This window comes from Mesoplodon mirus (assembly GCF_964341445.2).
Source record: "Mesoplodon mirus genome assembly, chromosome: 6".
Taxonomy (NCBI): domain Eukaryota; kingdom Metazoa; phylum Chordata; class Mammalia; order Artiodactyla; family Ziphiidae; genus Mesoplodon; species Mesoplodon mirus.
In genome coordinates, this window is record NC_138982.1 from 128,765,019 (window position 1) to 128,782,728 (window position 17,710).

Consider the following 17,710-nt stretch of genomic DNA (forward strand, 5'->3'; position numbering starts at 1 on the left):
CTAAATGCCAATCATAACTCTAAAAGGTAGATACCACTTCTATCCATGCTTTTTGGATAAGTAAACTAAGTGTTAGGATGTCAGAGTAGATTATTTACCAGTCACACAACTAATAAATAGTTGACATAGTATTTGAACTTGGTTATGACTGAAACTTAAGCACAGTTTGTTATACTGTTAGCTATTCTCCCCTAACTTGCATCCATAACCAAGTAGTATCTCCTAATCCAGGTAGACTACTTTCTGGCATCCTTCCCCATTTTGCCAGACCATTTGGAATCCCAGCATATCTTGAGGAAGATGCCTCCATGATAGGACATGGCTACTGGCTTCAGTAAAAGATTTAGCCCTCAGCCTCTGCTGTTCTCCTTTATGTTCTTGTATCTGGTTTGCTACATCTTGTCCCACTGCCTATGTTTTCCATTTTAAAGGCCATCTTCTAAAACACCTATAAAATATTCAAGGGAACTAAAATTTTCATTTACAAAATAATGAGTATTTTGTGCTATAATCCAAAGTTCTTCCAATAGTCGACTCTTAGGAAAATCTGGTTCTTAATGCAGACATGGATTTTTTTTAAACATTTTTATTGGTGTATAATTGCTTTACAATGGTGTGTTAGTTTCTGCTTTATAACAAAGTGAATCAGCTATACATATACATATATCCCCATATTTCTTCCCTCTTGCGTCTCCCTCCCTATCCCACCGTTCTAGCTGGTCACAAAGCACCGAGCTGATCTCCCTGTGCTATGCGGCTGCTTCCCACTAGCTATCTATTTTACATTTCGTAGTGTATATATGTCCATATATACACTACCACTTTCTCACCTTGTCCCAGCCTACCCTTCCCACTCCCTGTGTCCTCAAGCCCATTCTCTAGTAGGTCTGCATCTTTATTATCGTAGACATGGATATTTGCAGCAGACTTCTGCCCAGTTACAATATTGGTAATAGAAAAGCCTTTTTAAGTCCACACCTCATAATATGCTATTGCAGGAAAATGCTTCTTAGCGGTTTTCATAAAATCTTGTCTTTTGCAATTTTTGTGCAGCTATTTAACAAATAGAAATTCTCTTTTTAGGTTTGAGAGGACAAAAAAGCAGTTAAGAATATTTGGTTTGTGATGATCACTTACCCAGCTGGTGAAAACCAAAGTTGTTTCTTATGCAATAACCACTGCATTTTAAATAAGTGATAGAGATGAGTCTCATTCTATGCAAAGATAAATACTTGTATGAAAATTGAATTTTTGTAAATGGAATTACATTTTAAATATACAATACCCATAAATTACTTATAGTTTTTTTTCTGTTAGTAGAATATCTCTTCTATATAAATAATTGCTCAATATTCACTAATATAAATTCAGATACTTAATTACAATAGGGAATTAATTTGGAACATATATAGTATACATATAAAGTACACATATTTTTAACATAATTTTGGAAAGAATAGAAAGAATGCATGTTTGTAAAAGACACTGCTATTTCTAAACTTGTAGACATAATGTTTGATATTAGAAAAGTAAATGTATTGAATTATAAAAAATATATATTATTATTGCTTAAGGTGGGCTGAAGTTAGCCATCATAAAAGAGAAAACAGAAAACATAGTTTCTTAGCTTCAGTTAAGGACAAATTTTATATTTTTAGTCAAACATTTCTACTTTTGTTCAGCTTGTTTCTTAGGAAATTTCGACTTGTTTATTAGGAAGTTTTACATGAAGAATTTTATCCTCTATCACATGCTATCATATTACATAGGTGTTACTGTTTATGTCCTTGAAAATCATTCATGTTCATTGCCTTAAGCAATGTGTTTTTTTTTTTTTTTTTTTTTTTTTAGCTAATTAGGCCTCTCACTGTTGTGGCCTCTCCCGTTGTGGAGCACAGGCTCGATGTGCAGGCTCAACGGCCATGGCTCACAGGCCCAGCCGCTCCATGGCATGTGGTATCTTCCCAGACTGGGGCATGAACCCGTGTCCCCTGCATCGGCAGGAGGACTCTCAACCACTGCGCCACCAGGGAAGCCCCAAGCAATGTTCTTTTTCTCTTTAACTGCTAGGTAATTATTCTACTGTTAGTAGACATTTGGGTTTTTAGGTTTTGGTGATTATGAAGAAGGTTGCTAAGAATTCTTGTTTTTTTTTTTTTTTGGTGGACATATACATTCATTTCTCTTGGATATATATGTAAGAGTGGAGTTATTTGGTGATAGTATATGTTAGGTATATATGTAGTTTTAATAGATACTATCAAGTACTGTTCCAAAGCAAATTTATTGTAGCAATTCACACTCTTACCAAAAATGTATGAGAGTTTTACTTGCTCCATGTCCTTGCCAACACTTAGAATTGTTAGCCCTTTCAGCATATGAAAAGATGCTCACATTGTTAATTATTAGAAAAATGCAAATCAGAACTACAATGAGGTATTACCTCATACCAGTCAGAATGGCCACCATCAAAAAGTCTACAAACAATAAATGCTGGAGAGGGTGCGGAGAAAAAGAAACCCTCCTACACTGTTAGTGGGAATATAATTAGTATGACCGCTATGGAGAACAGTATGGAGTTTCCTTTAAAAACTAAAAATAGAGCTACCATATGATCCAGTAATCCCTCCTGGGCATATATCTGGAGAAAATTGTAATTCAAAAGGATACGTACACCTCAATGTTCACAGCAGCACTATTTACAATAGCCAAGACATGGAAGCAACCTAAGTGTTCATCGACAGATAAATGGATAAAGAAGATGTGGTCTATTTATACAATGGACTATTACTCAGCCATAAAAAAGAATGAAATAATGCCATTTGCAACAACATGGATTGTCATACTAAGTGAAGTAAGCCAGACAAAGAAAGACAAATATCATATGATATTGCTTATATGTGGAATCTAAAGAAAAATGATACAAATGAACTTATATACAAAACAGAAATAGACCCATGGACATAGAAAACTTATAGTTACTGAAGGGGAAAGGGGGGATAAATTAGGAGTTTGGGATTAACATATACACACTACTATATATATAATACATAACCAAAAAGGACCTACCTTATAGCACAGGGAACTATACTCAATATTTTGTAATAACCTATAAGGGAAAAGCATCTGAAAAAAAAAAGATATGTATGTATAACTGAATCACTTTGCTGTACACCTGAAACTAACACAACATTGTAAATCAACTATACTTCAATAAAAACAAAAAAAACCCATAAAAAACAAAAGACAAACAAAAAAAGAATTGTTAGTCTTTTTAATTTTTGCCATTCAGGTAGGTGTTTAGTGGTATCTTATTTTGGGCTTTAATTTGAACTTCCCTATTGAGTAATGTTGATCATCTTTTCATATGCTTATTGGCTATTTTGATAAGACTCTTTCATAAAATGACTTTTCAAGGTTTCTGACTGTTTTTAAATTGAAAATCCCTCTTTTTTTAAATTGAAAATTCCTTTCTATTTGTATTTGGGCAAATTAGGGGAAGAAATAGTCACTCCTTCATGGGCGGAATTTAATTTTTTGTGTGTATTGATTTATTCCCAGAGAACTTTAAACCTTGCTGCACTTTGTGTTCATCTTTGTATACATTGTGGATTTTGACTCTGGTTCTTAAGATAGTTTTCCTATCTTAATTTTAGTCTCCCAGATGCTATTGTTATACTGTCTGCTATCAGAATGCACAATAGCATTTTGGATGGGTATATAAATTACATATTCCTACAGATTGATTATTAATTAAATATTAACTCACATTAATATTATTACATTATTTAAGAATTAGTATAGCAATAATATTATTAATAATAATAATTAATGAGGGGGAATAGAATAATTGATATGCATGAAAGTGGACACCCAAGATTAGTGTTAGAGCCCCCAACTACTCAGATTTCCATTTTTCTTTCAGCTGTATTTTGTGACCTCTGTAGAGATTGTTCCATATATTTCTACTTTTAAATTGTTCTTGATTTATTTTCTTAACACACCATAAATATTATTAGAGAACAAAACCATTGCAAGTAATTAAGAGAATAAACTGTTTCTTCATTGTTAGAGTATCATGGTGTGTATTTATGTCCTGGGGCCAAGAGACCCATCTACTATTTAAAATAATGTGCTCAGAACATTTAGTATTACATATTATGGAAAAATAAACTGCTGAGGAATAAATAATTGGCTTTTAAGATTAAAATGCTTTATCTTCCTAATTAAAAAGGTTGATACTAAAAAGCCAAAGCTAAATTTCCTTAGCTTCTGAATTTTTTTGTGTTGTTTTGTTGCTTTAATGGGAGAAAAAGAGAAATTGCCTAATGTTGGTTTAAGCTTATGGCCTTATCTTGGGAGCAGTCATAACACTTTAATAGAAAGTGTAGAACATTAAAAATAGGATTTTAGGTGCTACTTTCTTGGGTTTAGTTAGAGGACAGAACAATTACACAGTGGTTTTATGATCACTCCTGATGTGTAATATTTATTATTATTTGCTCTTCATTTATATTTAGTGCATGTTGTAAAACTACATAAGGTTATCAAGTAGTTTTAGAAGTTATAATGGGAAACAGTTCTTAATGATGATTTTTTAAAAAAGATTCACTTTGAAGTGTATTAAAGATACATTCGGCTGAGTAAAGCAGCCTCTATGCATCATAGATTTAATTCAGACACATAATAAAACCTTTTCATGTGCTTGTAGAAATAATACAAAGATCAGTAACCTGAAAGGAGCCAGAGGCATGAAAATACATGGTAGATGAGGCTCGTTTTGTACGAGACAAGAGAAGGAATATTTAAAGCTAGTGACAGGTTAATATGGTCTGCTTTACATTTTGCCTGCTGTATTACCAGAGAGTTGCATCTGTTCCCAGAATTTTAATCAAAACCACCGAAGGAGAAAGCTGGGCATTCAGAAAAATGAACCTAGTGGCTGACTAAAGACTTTCAGCAAAATAATATATTCTGCATAGCCTGTTATCTCTCTTTATTTTATAAGGACCTCATCTTTGAGTTGTTTGGGGCAACTGTATACCTACCCAGACTGTGAAGTTATGATAAATGATTATAACATCATGATACCAAGAAAACTTCCTTAATTTTTGCCTTTAAAAATTAAGGTTCTTGATATATTTGGCATTTAGAAAATACGTGGTCAGTGGAAATGACTCTAATGAGGCATTTAAAAGTAATGTATTGACCTCATGATGTTTTCATGTCAGACATGAGAAAAGAATGCTCTTAAGTATATAGTTGTTTCCATTGATAACATGGGTTGAGGCCATTGGTCTGGCTGGCTATGTGAGTGTCCTCTGACTTCGTCATATTTCCATGGGTCCTTTCCAAAGCTTTTCAAGAAATATGAGAGAAATCAAGAGCTAGGAGAAGACTTGCAAGATAATGCAGGATGTTTTTTTGTCAATGCTAAATAGCAGGGACAAACTCAGATGCCCACAGGGATTGGGCAGGCTGAGTTTAACAACTCAAATTGAGTGACAAATAACAAATAACACAGACCTCAGAGTCAGGAAGTGGTTGTAACTATGAGAAACCAGAGTGCTTGTGCTTGGTTAAAGAGGCAGCTATTACCTAACTCTAATCAATTGTGTGAAGGTCTATTGTTGCAGTGTGATAATTGTATTTTAGAGCTATAATCACCATGACTTTCCCTATGGACCAAGTTATAATTGAATTCATGAAACCCCAGGGGGTTTTGTACTTGTTAAAAATGTTGTTACTTTATTGATTGACCATGTGGGTAAAATAGCCATAATTTCAGTACAGTAAACCTACTGTCAAAGTTGAGATCATAACGCAGATGTCATAACCATGGTTTGAACACATTCCTTTTGAGAACATTAGTACCTACTATGAGTCATGAAACTGGAAGAGTTAGAAAGGTGAATAATCTTCATAGTCTAGCACCAGTGGATACAATTTAAATGTAGTCAGAAAATAAAGGTCATGTAATTTAATGTTTCTTACAATGTTTATGTTATACTTTGAATAAACTGATTTCAATATTTATTTTGGTTTCTAACTACGTCACAATTCTAAATAGCTGAGTATTTTCTCTTAATTTTAACTCTTGAATTTCTAATTTCTTATATACTGTCAATTTAGAATACTGACGCCATTTATGCTCAGTGCTGGAGTGCTTATATACTGAATAGCATTTGGATTACATTTGTACTTCCAAGGAAAGTATAGAAGCACTTTTTTTTTTTTTTTTTTTTTGCAGTACACAGGCCTCTCCCGTTGCGGAGCACAGGCTCTGGACACGCAGGCTCAGCGGCCATGGCTCACGGGCCCAGCCACTCCGCGGCATGTGGGATCTTCCCAGACCAGGGCACGAACCCATGTGCCTTGCATCGGCAGGTGGACTCTCAACCACTGCACCACCAGGGAAGCCCTAGAAGCATTTTTAAAATGTTAAGGTGAAAAAAAAATTCATTCTTTGTATTTTCTCAGTTATGGCCTTTCTCTAACTCCAAAGTGAGTACCAACAAACATCCTTTCTGGTCTTGACACCAGTTCTGACTAAGATGGAGAGTAAATTTGGAGTTTTAGTTCCACCCGGAAGTAGAAGGTGATATAATTTTACAGACATAGTCCTGGTAATCTTTTTCCTTGGACAGCCTGTGCATTCCTCTGTTGAGGTAGCCTAGGTCATGGGGTTGGGTTTGGCACCTCTGTGTCTCTAGCACTCCAGTTTCCTGTAGTGCTTGGACCCCCAACTGTGAATTCCAATCTATGAGGCCCTGTAATTTCCCAGGTGATGCTGTATCATTCTTCCAGTACTATCAGCTACTTGATCGTCCTCCCTCTCTGAGCATCAACAGGAACTAGTCTTGTCACTTATGCTCCTATTGGCTCATCCTACCCTTTGGATTGGACCTTGAACAGTCATACCTGTGTAAACCAGGCTGACTTCTCTATGTGCCCGTGAACAAAATATATTAATTTGTTGGTTACTCCTACAGCAGAATTGAGTATCCAGTGGTCTCAAATGTGGACTTTCCCTCTTCCCCTCTCCAGGTGAAAGTGAGGTCCTAGTGTTTTGTGGTGGAGACTGTCTGAGACTCAGCAATATTTGCATAACAGTCTAGAGTTTTAGAAGTTCTTTAGTATCAGAATTTGAATCCCAGAACTACAGCCAGTTTCACCTTCCAGAACATCATGCAGTGTCACTTGCATGAGACTGTCTTAGAATAATAAGCACCATCACAAGGTCAAAATTATAGATCAAGGAAAAACATAATAGATAAAGCTATTGTTTTCCTTGCTTACATCAAAATGGTCTCCAGGTAGCCATGAGATATGCTCATATAGAATTAATTTTTGATTAAAAAACATATATATGAGTTCTGGTTTTCATTGCTTCCTTGTCAATAAAATGTTTCCGTTGGGAAAATCTGAAGTTAAATACACAGTTGCTGCAAGTATTGCCATTTTGGAGCTTGTCAATATTTTGCACGCTGGCATCATCACAGTGGGACTCACATTTCTTATTCATTTTTTCTTCCTTTTCAAACTTTATGTCTCATAATAAGATGGTTGTTAAGGACTTTAAAGCGTGAATTGAAAGATTCACAAATTATTATTATGCCTTTAACTGAAAAAGGAAAAAAGTGGAAAGTTTGAAAAAACAGGTAACTCTTGCCTTTAAGTTAAAATTTTGGGAGCCTTAGCCTTGTAGCCCTGCTCTTGGCTAATTTAAATAATCTAGAGTAAGACTGAATTAGAAAGTGTGCCCTTCTCTGGCACACAGGGGGAGTGATTATGGTGATTAACTAGAGGCATTTTCCTTGAATTGAATTCTTGGCTACAGCATAGATTTTATTGGATTACCTTCCTAAGCCACCATCCACTGTGTTATGAGCATACATCACTCGCTGTAGCTAGGCAGCTGTGAAATGCAGCACAGTATCTACTCTGCTGAGGAAAAAAATTCATTTTCAAACTTTATTTTATATTCTTATGACTTGTGGATAAAAACATTCTATACTCCCTGGAAGTCAGAATTTCTCAGTTTCATTTTCAAACCTGAGTGATCTCCTCTTGTCACACTCCCACAATTATGTTCTACATTTGGAAGATTATTGAGTGTACTGTCAACTGGTCTTTAAAATACAGTCTTCAAATCCTGTTTGTGCTTGAATAATGTCATCTCTATCTTCAGCATGTATTAATGACTGAAATAATAAAAGATATTTACCTAAAAATAGGTTATATTTGAAAGCTACTTGATGCTGTGCATATGATATGAGCTGGCATTTAAAAAATGTAGTATATTTATATACACATAAGTGAAAATTTGTGAAACTAGTGGTATTAGTAAGGATAGGATGAATTATGCTGCAGTAACAAATTAGCTCTGAAATCTGATCTAAGACACACAATAAAAGTTAGAGACAAAAATAGATTCATATAATGATTACACAAAGACTGTTAAGGCTCAAGCAACTCTCCAGGGTTGCTCCTTTCTGTGTGATGACTCAGGAACCCAGCCCATTTGCTTATTGTGGTTCTTCCATTTCAACACATGGCTTCCAAGGTTGCTTCCTAAAGCAAAGAGAGGCTCGTGAAGGCCACAGTTTGGAAGTGAACTAAATTACTTCCACTTAAGTTTCATTGCCTAGAACAGGGTTTCTCAACCTTGGCCCTATTAGCATTTGGGGCTGAATAATCCTTTGTTATTGGCAGGCTGTTTTGTACTTGGTAGGATGTGTCTCAGCATCCTGGGCTCTTTATACTAGTTGCCAGTAGAACCTTCTACAGCTGTGATAACCGTAGATGTCTCCAGACATTACTAAATGTTCCCTGGTGGAGTGGAGTGAGGGAAAAAATTGCTCTTGGTTGAAACCCATTGAATTAGAACTAGTCATTCAGCTCTAACTGCAAGATTGTTGAGAAAAATGGTCTTCTTGTGTTTGTAAGAAGGAAAGGAGAACCATATATGAATATGCACTAGTAGTCTATAACACATTAGCTAATGGAAATAGAGAAATTTCAAAATTTTACTATATATCTAAACATATATGAAAATGTTAATACGTTTCAGTTTCAACATGAAACAAATAATATTGCATGTTCAAAGTAAATTTAACAATTCTTAAGAACTAATTAAATTTTATTAAACTATAAAAAGCAGTGAAAATACATTGAAATAATTATTAAAATAAGTTGAAATTATAATTTTTTGTATTTGATAAGAGACAAAATAAACAGCTATAATGTAAATATGAGTGTTAGAGAGAACAAATTAGTGTTACTGTGAAAACTTGTTTAGCATCTCTGAGCGTATATTTAATGTTAAGATAATTTCTTCTTTGGCATTAAAATAACCATTTCTAGGATAGACTACTTAAATGTATACTTGTTCACACATTTTGGGATCTTCATAATCTGCTTTGTAAATGTGTTGCTCAACTGTATGTATTATTAGTCATGGAATAAAGAATATATATTAGTCATAGGATAATTAGAATGCTTCCAGTTACAAGTATAGAAACCTGGTGGAACCATCTTCTGGAAGAGACAGAAAGAGAGAGAGAGAGAGAGAGAGAGGGGCTGATTTATTAGAAGGAGTTTTTGTTGTACAATAACAGATGTTTGTTTCTTGTTCATGTTACATTCTGGTTGTGTCTCTGTTCCACATACATTCTCATTCTGGGAACTGGGCTGAAGGAGCACCCCTGATTTCAGTCTTGTGGAAAAGAAAAGAAATAATTGTAGAACCTGGTGGTGGCTCATAAAATTTTTGCCTGGATGTATCATAAATTACTTCTGGTTGTATTCTGTCAGTTAAAGCAAGCCACATGTCCAAGACTGATGGCAAAGGTGAGGGAAGTATCACCTCCCACAGAGAGATATTGCAAGTGACATGACCAAGGAAGGGATGTAGGGTCCTCTTACAGAGCAGGCCACAGATCATTGTGAGCAATAATAGAATCTACCACAGATGTTAAGATGAATCAATGAAGATGGAGACAGACCTAGAACTGGGGGCACAACTGTAACCATCTCTGCTTCTTCCAACTATGGAGAGGAAGATGAAATGAACAACAGTCCTAAGTTTACATTCTCCTTGTTAGGAACAAAAAAGAGAAGGACTTCTTTCCAGGAATTAGTTCTGAACATCCCTGATGGGCTGATTTGTTAGAAGGAACTTTTACTTTACAAAACCATGACTGATTGGCCACATCAAGAATCCCCTCTATGTGGTTAAAAGTAGAGCACTGAGATTTCAGCTTGTCCATAATCATGTCCTGAGTGGGGGAAAAATGTTGCCCTCAAGGAAGTCAGGAGATGCACTTGCTAGAAGTAGGTGCAAGTGCTGGGAAGTCCAGAAGAGATGCCCACTGTGTGGACATTACTGAAAGGTAGTAGGCCATAATATAAAGAAACAATAGAAAAAGGTGAACTTTTCCATCTTCATTTAAATTTTCACTTCCCTAGTCCCATAGTTACACAAAAGTCTTTGCCACAATCAAGGGGTTGCAGAGAGCTCAAAAATCAATTTGGGGTAAAAATAATTCCCCAAATTCTGCTTATAAATCTTTGAATATGGATCCAGAACAATCAAAGCTTATTGCCACATTACAATAATATTGCTAACTTGGCAAAGAAGATAACTTAAACTTGCTTCACTCTTGTTCCCAATTATTATTGATTTTTTTTCAAAAATTCTTTTGATATACTGAGATTCCTTAATGTAGTGAGTTGGAAAATGATCAGTGAACCAACAATTATACATTGTAGCCATTTTTAGACATGTCTGAGATAAAGAGAAGCTCAAATTATAGTCATTGACTTTGAAACGTTTGCAGGTTAAAAGTAGAGATAGATGCATTCATATGAAGAGATAATAGCAAATAGCAAATACCAAGAGGGTAGAGAAAATGAGTTGTTCATAGCCAGGGCTCTCTCAGTAGTTGGCTAAGGTAGTATAAGAAAACGAGAGCCCTGATATCACAGGGGCAAGGCAGACAATTGGGGATAGTTTAGTATAGTACTCATTGTAGTACAGGCTCCATTCCCAAAGGAACATGTCTATCCAGGCAGACAGGTGAACTGTGGTGTCAGAAGGATTTAGCAGCAGGTTCTGAAAATTTAACTTTACATTTTAAGGCAGTGGTTCTCAAGCCAGGGCAGTTTGGCCTCCTCTGGAAGATTTGGTAATGTCTGGAAATAATTTTGATTGTCACACCAAAATGGGAGGTGGTACTACTGGTATCTAGGAGGTAGACATCATGCATACACATCCTACATTGCACAGGACAGCCCCTCACAATAAAGAATGATCCAGCTTAAAATGTTGATAGTGTTAAGTTTGAGAAATCTTACACTGGAAAGGTCCATGATGATGAGGTAGATCTCGACTAGGGTGAAATGTAAATAAAAGAAGCAATATATATCTGAGTCATTGCAAAGAATGAACTCATGGGAAGATGTGTCTGATTAGGTAGAGCCCATAATAAATTTTTCCTGAAATTTATCCATTTTCATTTCTTACATTTCTATTTGGGCCCATAATTGGCAATCTTTTCATTGACTGAGGGAATACTAACAATGCTATAACAGTTGGAAGAACTTAGAGGTAATTTAGATCTTGGGTCAAGAAAACTCAAATGTATTCAATGCCCAGACTAGTAACCAAATATGTGACTTGGGTCAGGTGTAAAACTAAAGGGAGGCTCTGTGAGCTGAGAGGACCCAAAAGAAACAACACACTGGGAGCAATGAGCATACCTACCACCCAGATCTTCATTTCTAATACCATTCTCCAATAAAAGGAACAAGCGTTCCTGGAGAAATGGTTGATTCTAGGACTGGGGCAGGAAATGTAAAACATAAATCCTGAGCATCTTATAGTATTGGAAAGTAAGAAAGAGCTAAAAAAAGAAAAAAAAAGTCCAAACCCACATTGATGGGGTGTGTCAAAGAAAAGGATCCAACTGAAAAAGCTTCAGATAACAAATGCTAGGACAATCCCCTATAAAATAAATATCCATGAGTTCATATTGATATAAATAAGTGATTAAATACATTTTAAAAGTGGAAAAGACAAAAATCTCCCATGCAGAAAAATGGCAAATAACTTGTGGAGATATTCCACCTCAAGGAGCAGGAGTCTAACTACCCAACTCCTTAAGTGTGGGCTGCACATAGTTACTTCCTTCTAAAGTATACAGTGTGGACAGGAAGAAAAGGAGTAAGTTTCCAGTGGAAAAGCCTAACAAATACACTTCAGCCAGGTGATCAGATCAATATCAGCAGTCATAAATCATGTTGATAGTATGTCCTGTTGATATGATGTGATGAGAATGGTACTTTCCTTCTGTGATCTTCCTTCCCAAAACCTACAACCCCAGCCTATTTATGAGAAAAACATCAGACAAATTTCAATAGATTAGCATCCTACAAAATACCTGACCAGTACTCCTCAAAACTGTCATGGTCATCAAAAACAAGGAAAAGTGTGAGAAAATGTCACAATCCAGATTAACCCCAAAAGACATGGTGACTAAATGAAATATAGTATCATGGAGGGGATCCCAGAACAGAAAAAGTGTTACTGAGTCTAAACTTGTACTGCTTACAGCACAACAGGCCAATAAATTGAGAGATGAGTTGTTGGGGCAAGGGATATGACTTTATTTGGAAAGCCTGAAGACCGAGAAGATGGTGGGTTAGTGTCCCAAAGAACCATCTTACCCGAGTTAGAACTCAGGCTTTTTTTTTGTACTAAAAGGGGAGGGAATATGTCTGCCTGTTGCAAACTTCTTGGGGCAGGAATCCTTGTTCTTTCAGCTGTCCATGTAGGTCACAATGTTCCATAAACCTCCAGCCAGACAAATGTTATTCTCTGTTCTGCAACTTTCTATCTCTATATGAATGGAAAAGTGTTAGGTTTTAAAGGTCAGAGCCTTGAGAATGGGCTATCATGTATACTTCAGGCTATAGGCAATATCCTTTTACAAAAGGTGCAGAGACAGCATGACTAAGCACAGGCAATAGAGCACAAGGGTTAAAGCTAAAGGAACAGATCCAATATAGAATCAGGCTTGTTCTCTGTTACAAAAGACTTGAGGCAACAAGTAAGGAAATTCAAATAACTAAGGATTTTATTAATAATAATGTATAAGTACAACATTGGTTCATTCCTTGTAACAAATGTACCATACTAATATAAGATGGTAATAATAGGGAAAACTGTGCAGGGGATATATAACTCTGTACTATCTGGTCAATTTTTCTGTAAATATAAGACTATTCAAAAATGATGTCTGTTAATTTTAGAAAGATTAAAATGAAGGAGTGGGGCTATGATGTACCAGAAAGTGAATGTCCTGCCTATCTGCATTCTGCAGGCTGACAAAAGACAATGGATTTGGCTTGCAAAGAAACCTGGTCCATAGATGTCAAATTTGTTATCCCTAATCTAGTCAACCTCCTTCATTTTGCTGATAATAGGATCAGAGGGTCATCATCAGTGAAAAGTTTACCAAAGTCACACAACTATTAATTGCAAAGTCAGGCTCTGGAAGCAAACTGCCTTTCCTTCCAGGCAGTGCTGTTTCCTCTCTAAGTAAGCTGTGCTATGGGCCTGATGCTCTGTATCAGTGAAAGTGGCAGACAGTAGTGACCAGCCAGTTCATCTTTGCTCTTCATTTCTAGATATTTGTGAATAGAACAACACTGAAATTTATTACACAAGAAAAAGAAAATTCAGGAAACAATTCTAAACATAGCTAGCTATTACAAGAGAAATTTTAACCTTTGTCAAAAATTTTTAAGAAACAAAGGAATAACATAATTCTTTATCTTGTCATGAAGTTCACAGTAGCCAAAATTGGTGAACAAAGGATAGTAGGCTTGTGTTTTTTTTTTTTTTTTAACAATGGTAATGAGGATACAATAAAAAATCTGGGGATTTACAAAAATCTGTAATTGTTTGAATGTTACATGATGAGATATTTAAGTAGGAGTCAAAATGCAGACTAATTCCTTGCTTGGCCAAGTTATAGTTTTCATGACTATGGACATGACAGAACCTAATGATAAAGTTAGGAAAATATTGCTGTGGTTGAATACTTCGATATTATTAATGCACTTTAGATGAACTGATATTCTTTTTCTTTTTAATTAATTTATTTAATTTATTTATTTTTGGCTGCATTGGGTCTTCGTTGCTGCGCGCGGGCTTTCTCTAGTTGTGGTGAGTGGGGGCTACTCTTCATTGTGGTGCCTGAGCTTCTCATTGTGGTGGCTTCTCTTGTTGCAGAGCATGGGCTCTAGGCATGCGGGCTTCAGTAGTTGTGGCTTGCGGGCTCTAGAGCACAGGCTCAGTAGTTGTGCTGCACAAGCTTAGTTGCCCCACAGCCTGTGGGATCTTCCCAGACCAGGGCTCGAACCCGTGTCCCCTGCCTTGGCAGGCAGATTCTTAACCACTGCACCACCAGGGAAGCCCCTGATATTCTTATAAATGAGAAATGAGCACAGCATATGAACATAAAATAGATTTTTTAGAAGTGTTATTAACCTTTTAACAACGGAGTATTCTACATTAATTAACAGTTTGAAAATTGACTATTTTTATTTTGAAGAATTAGCTATAATTTTAAAGACTTCTAAAAGCCAAGTATTGATATCAGAAAAGGCATACTTAATAGAAAGAAAATGTGTTTTTTCTTCAATCATCAAATCAAACCCTTGGCATTTGATAGACTGGCCCAAGTTCCCATCTTCTTTCTCTTGTGTTAAAAATTGGTAATATTTCTGAGAACTTGCTATGGACTAGCTCATTTGATCTTTAATATCAATACAATCCTCAGAGGAGGAATTATAGTTTTATGACTTTAAAGATGTGGACACTGAAGTTGACTGCTAGTAAGTGGCAAAACTTGGACTTCTATACTTATCTTCTATGTTCTACTGATGTACTTTAGTTGTTTATAAAAATGAAAATCTGATCATGTCATATCTACTTAAGACCCTGCAAAGGCTTCCCCTTTCTATCAGGAGCAAGACTCAGGAAAGTCTTCCTTTATGAATTCTTGCTACTTATCACCACCCCACAGAGGAGATCAGGTGGCCTTGTTATATGTTTCCATATAACAAATATCTCTATAAAATAAATAGCTTGTAATTTTTTATTTTATAGTGCTTTAAAATAAAATCTTTTATTTTATTTACTTTTTTTTTTTATCACACATCTCATTGTGTATTTGTTTGATGATCTGTTCAACAGCATTTATCCCATAGCCAGTAAGCTCTTCCAGGATAGAGACCATACAATTCATCACCACCTTCCGAGCACTTGTAATAGTCTCTGAGACACAGTATATAATGGAAAATATTTATTGAAGGAATAAATGGTAAAGGACAATCCATTTAAACAGGACAGCATAAAATTTAAATAGAGTACCTTATACTACTTGTCTTACTCTATAGCCCATGTGGGGGACTATCTAATATAGTAACACTTTTTTTTTTACTTTTCAGAATTAACTGTGTTTGGATAAAGTCCTAGATAGAATTGTTTTGGACTGAAATCTATTTTTCACTCAATGATATGAAGGTGGGGTCGAAGTACAATATATCAAAGTTTGTTGTACACATTTTTCTATTTAATTTTTTTTTTTTGGCATTACCACACCAAGAAATATCTGATCATTGTAATCATTGGCCTTACTATTGTCTAATGTGTTTTTGGTTCTTTACCTTTTCGTTATGGGAGTTTTCAAATATACATATATGTACATATATACACATATATATTTTCACATAAATATACATATATTCAAATATATACATATATTTTCAAATATATGTGTATATATATTTGAAAATTCCCATAAATTTCCATAAAAATTCCCATAAAATCCCATAAAATAACTTTTTTATTAAGGGAATTTTCAAATATAAATACATATTTGGTCTACATATATATATTTGAAAATTCCTATAATAAAGTATAGATAAATGTACATATCTATACATATCTATCTATTTATACAGAGAGAGGAGTAAAAAAAAACCCTATATCTAATTATGTAGCTTCAGCATTTATTAATATATGGCCATTTTTGTTTCATCAATACCCCCATACATTCCCACTTCTAGATTTGTTTGAAAGCAATTCCCAGACATGTCATCTCATTGTAAATATTTCAGTATGTATCTCTATAAGGAAAGGACTCTTAAATATATAACATCCATAATACCATTATAAAAAAAAACTTGTTATTTTTTTAATATCATCAAATACCTTGTCAGTGTTCATATTTCATCAATTGTCTTACAGAATTTAAAAATTATTTTTTGGTTTATTTGAACTGGGTTCTAAATAATATCCATACAATGCAACTTGTTTGTATCTCTTTTAAAATATAGAATTCCTTTCTATCTCTTTTATTTTCTCGAGTATTACCTAGGGTCAAATAAATTACTCTCACTTTGGAAAGAAATAGTTTAGCCAATAATTTTTACCCAAAGGTAAATTCTGTGCTTGTATCCACCCTGAAGAATTGTTGATTCTATTAAATAACTAGTGTTCCTAGTTGTTACTTGCAGCATTTTAAATTAGAAATTGGATAAAATGATCCTTGTCATTCCATGGCTGATAGGAAGGACTAAAGAAAAATATGGAATACCCAAAAAGAGAATTATTACTGCCTTTTAGATATAAGATATAATCGTGACTATTTTATCCTGTGAGAACCGCATGAAGAGTTTAATGATTGAGAGAAGGCAGAATAAAACAAATCTTTTCAAGAATATTTTAAAATAATTTCATGTTATGGTGATTTTGGATATTGTATATTTGCTTTGTCTGTATAGCTGACATCTCCCATTTTTCAAAATCTGTGTATGGCTTGGTTTGTGCTAGTCAATTCCTTTATCACACTGATCCATTTGTCATGTACAGGATTGTTTATCCTTAGAATTTTTGAGGATTTCCTTTACTTATTCTGTTTCCATAATGCACTGCCTTTAATAAACAGAGAATTTGCTACTGACTCATCACAAGTATCTTTTCCAGTTGTGGTAAAGAGATGATGCTTAAATTAAAAGCCATTATATCCATGAGAGCTATTTAGGATTCCAGCTGTGGCTTTGAAACAAAGCAAAGGGGTGTATCCTATGTAAAAATGAGATACTGAACAATGAGTACTGAGTTCTAGTCAATTCATTCATTTGTACTTAGTAATCATCCATTATGTTCTAGGTTAGTGGTTCTCTGAGTTGGCTGCCTTTTACAATTGCTTGTTAATCTTAAAGCAAGATGAAATAGTGATGCTTGAATCTCTTGCTCCAGAGAGTCTGGTTTAATTGTCCTGGATTGAGCCAGGGCACCTATCTGTTTAAAAGCTCCCTGTGCTTCCAATATAGATTAGGTTTGGGCAAAGTTTTTCTAGATATTGGATACAGTGGCAAACCAGGAAGATGATAAGGAAACTTATGTTCCAGAGTGAAAAAGGAGGACCAAAAACAGGTAACTAAGATGAATTCACATAATGCTCAATTCAACAAAAAAGGTAGAAATAGAGGGAAAGGATAGAGAGGTACCGAGGAAGAGCTACTTTAGAAAAAGTAGTCAAGGGAAGCCCTTTTTGGACAAATGAGAATTGGATAGAAACTTGAATGAGTTTGTAATGCTCAAGAGAAGAGGAGAAGAGAAGGAAAGTTATTT